Genomic DNA, 3724 nt, shown 5'->3' with positions numbered 1-3724 from the left:
ATAGCTCCAAGTGATCTACATCAACATTGAGCATCCACATCTTCAACATCTACATGAAGTCATCATCGACAAAACCCGAGGTTAGTTCATCCCTCTAAGGGGGGATATCACATCTAGGGGGAGCTTTACTCTAAGACTTGAGCTAAAGCAACTCTAAAGATGTGAACACAACAATGCTTTATGTAAAAGTGGTAACCCCACTTGAGCTTAAATGATGAGTATGACCTATGATCAAGTGTTCTCACTTGACTCCTAAGTCAATATACTCATATATAGATGACCTTGTCATCGCAAATTGCTTGATAGATGCTAGAATTGGTTGTGCATGCCTTGTCACATATTTCATTTGCCATCTTATTGTGTGAGCATGCTGGTTGCATATTTTACTCATTCGAGGACATCCACTTGTTGTTTTGATTGTTTGGTTTTATTTCATTTTGCCAAGTGGATGGACAAGAATGCATAAGAACCTCCTCTAGCTATCTATGCTTTTCTCGTCTCAAACTCTATTCATGCTACATCACAAAATTTGATCAAGTCAGATTCGAACCACTCTGTGTGAGGAGCGCTCGGAGTCCCCGATTCATCATAGACTTAAACTTCCAAAACCTCTTTATGATTCTCGGTCTGACCGAGACCCCACTTTCGGTGCTACCGAGATCATTAAGTTGATCGAGGTTTTCGATCTCTGTGCAACCGATTTGAACCATTCGGTCACACCGAGTTGCAACAACTATATACAGTTTTGCATCTCGGTGCCACCGAGTTGTTCCACTCGGTCACACCGACAGGGTCGGGCTATATATAGTCACGGGCAAAAATTTGGAAATTTCTCCGAACCCCTTTGCCCGCGCGATAGCCTCCTCTGCCAACTTGGTCTCCGGATCGTTTCCTCGCCGCCAGCCGCCTCCAGTTGCTGGTCTCCGTCGCCGTCAACAGAAATTCAACCCCGCCGTTGCCGCCGTAGCGAGTCTCCGCCGAACTAGGGTATGGACTCGATCTTTGTGCTATTCCCCAATCCGATTCTTAGCACATTGTGATCATCATGATTCTTGCCACGTTTGTTAAACTTCTATCCAGTCAATGAACTCGTAGATTAGGTTTAATTCAAAAATTTTAGGGTTAGGTCTCCGCCGAAACCATCTCGGACCCACCGAGTTGAAAAACTCGGTCCCACCGATTTGGCTTATGCCATTGCACAAGTGAGACTCGATCTGACCGAGAATTACTTATCGGTGTGACCGATTTTGGAACTCTGTAAAACCCTAGCAGTCTCGGTGCCACCAAACTATGACTCGGTCTGACCGAGTTCACTAGTTTAGGTGCCAAAACTGCTTCGGTATCACCGAGTTTAGAAATCGATAGATCCGAGATGCTTTCAGTGGGAAACTAAAACTAAGTTTTTGAATTATTCTTTTGCAAAAATCTCTACATTTTGTGATGCTTATCCACTCTATCTCATCTATAACCTATTCACAGGGTCAGCAGTCAGAGTTTGCATCATGTCAGACCAAAGTGATAGCCAGAACTTGTCAGAGCAGCAAGTGCAGATGAGTGAGGGCACTAGTCCCTCAAGTTCCTCAGATGATGGCAGCAGGAGCACCCCTAGCAATCTGCCTAAAGCTGCCACAAGACAGAGAAAGAAGAGAACCTCAGACTTAGAAGATGAGGATTATGTGGCAGAAGAGGAAGCAACTTCCATGAGAGTTGAGCCAGCACAGGGCATAAAACCAGGGATGAAGATCAAAAGGCCAGCAGGCAGGCAGCCTATGTCAAAGGCCAGAGCTTCAACTGAGAAGCCCACTCCCATTGAGCCAGTTGCTGCTGAAGGCAAGAAGAGGAAAGAAAGGGTGAAGAAAACTGTAGCCAGAGTGCTTGGCAAGGCTTCCATCATGGAAGATGAGGAGGAAGAAGAAGAGGTAGCTGCACCAGCACCTAAGGCACCCAAGCTGATGGGTGATGCCATAAGAACAGGGGCAGCTGCTTCCAAGGCCAAGCCAGCTCCAAAGCCAAAGCCAAAGAGAAATACAAGAAGCATCCCAGCTACTGAGAAGAACAAGGCCCCAGTGCCTGAAGCTGCAGAAGAAGAAGAAGAGAATGTTCTTAGAAAGCTCAAGCCCAAGATCCCAGACCACAACGATGCTCATCCTGTGGCTGAGGATATGAAACTCAGGAGAGATTCAGGGCTCCGGAAGTGGAGAGAAGCAGACCCGTATGCTTCAAGGAGAAGGACTGCAGTTGACTATAGATTTCACACCAAGGAACAGCAGGACTTCTATGAGTCAGTGCTGCTTGATAAGAAGCCAATAGTCTGTGATATGAGATGGGTTGACTGGCAATACATCAAGGACAATGAAGAACACTACCCTGGAGTGTATGACAGCTTCAATGCTTGTGGAGTAGCAGACTTTGTTGGGCAGAAGCTCACAAAGTGGAACGAGGAGCTTATCATGCAGTTCTACTCCACAGCACATTTTTATCCAGATGGGAGGATTGTATGGATGTCAGAAGGAACCAGATATCAGTCAATAGTTGCTGAGTGGGCACAGCTCATTAATGCCCCAGAGGAGCAAGCAGATGACTTGGACATTTATGCCAAGAAGAAGATGGACCACAACTCTATGTCCAATATGTACAAGGAAATTCCAAACGAGGCTCTTGAAACTTTCAAATTTGGCTCAGTGCACTATCTTCTGTCAGGGCTGCCAACTATCAATTGGATACTGAGGCACACCTTGTTGCCCAAGTCTGAGATCACAAGATGATCAGGGGCCACGCGATCAACTTGCTTCATATCTTTGACGTGCCACAGAAATTCAAAGTCATGAGCCTTATGATTGAAACAATCAAGAGGACATTAGCAGACCAGAAGAGGAGCTGTGGATATGCCCCACGGATTCAGGAGCTCATCAACTCTAAGATGGGCACGGGGATATACTTATTGGACAAGGAACACCTGCCCATCCGTCCAAATTTTGAAGATAATCAAGTGGTCATGACTGAGAATGAGCCATCATCTGCCCAAGCACAAGCCAAGAAGGAGAAGGCGAGGAAGGAGAAAGCTGCCAAGATGCCTACTCAAGAGGAGGCATCTGAATATTTCCTGAAAACCAAACAAGAGCAGCTTGGTTACTTGATTGCATCCACCTTTCGGATTGAGCAAGGACTAGCTACCCTAACTCAGAACCAGGCAAGCTTAGAGAGGATCATGGAACAAAAGTTCTATGACTTGGATGTCAAAGTGACAGAGATTCAGACTGCAATGGAGCAGCTCCAGGATGACATGCAGGAGAGGAGAGGCAAGACTACAACTGATGCCTTTGCCAGAGTGCCAAGAGCTCAGAGATCATATGCAGTGCCAGTTGCTGACACCAGAGCCACCACTTCTGCACCAGCTACAGCCTCAGTTCCACCAGCTCCAGCGTCCACTTCAGCCTCGACTCCGACCATGTCTACAGAAGGCTTCGTCCTTGGAGTGCTCCGGACTCCACCACCACCTGAAGATCAAGCCTGAGTGTCGACTTAGCACTATGCATTTTCTAGGAACTTTTTGTTAACTTGTTGCCAAAGGGGGAGAAAATGTATAGATCATAGGCTTCGAGAGAGAGAGTGTTGCTTTTTTCTCTCTTGCTTTATTTGATGGTTTTCGAACTTTGTTTGCTTTTGAGTGCTTGAGATACTATGTCATTGCTCATGAGACATTGATGATCATGTGTTTGATCAT

The sequence above is a fragment of the Triticum dicoccoides genome, chromosome 7A, assembly GCF_002162155.2.
Source record: "Triticum dicoccoides isolate Atlit2015 ecotype Zavitan chromosome 7A, WEW_v2.0, whole genome shotgun sequence".
In the NCBI taxonomy this organism is placed as follows: domain Eukaryota; kingdom Viridiplantae; phylum Streptophyta; class Magnoliopsida; order Poales; family Poaceae; genus Triticum; species Triticum dicoccoides.
The sequence above is the reverse complement of the archived record's forward strand: the minus strand, read 5'-3'. Positions refer to the sequence as shown.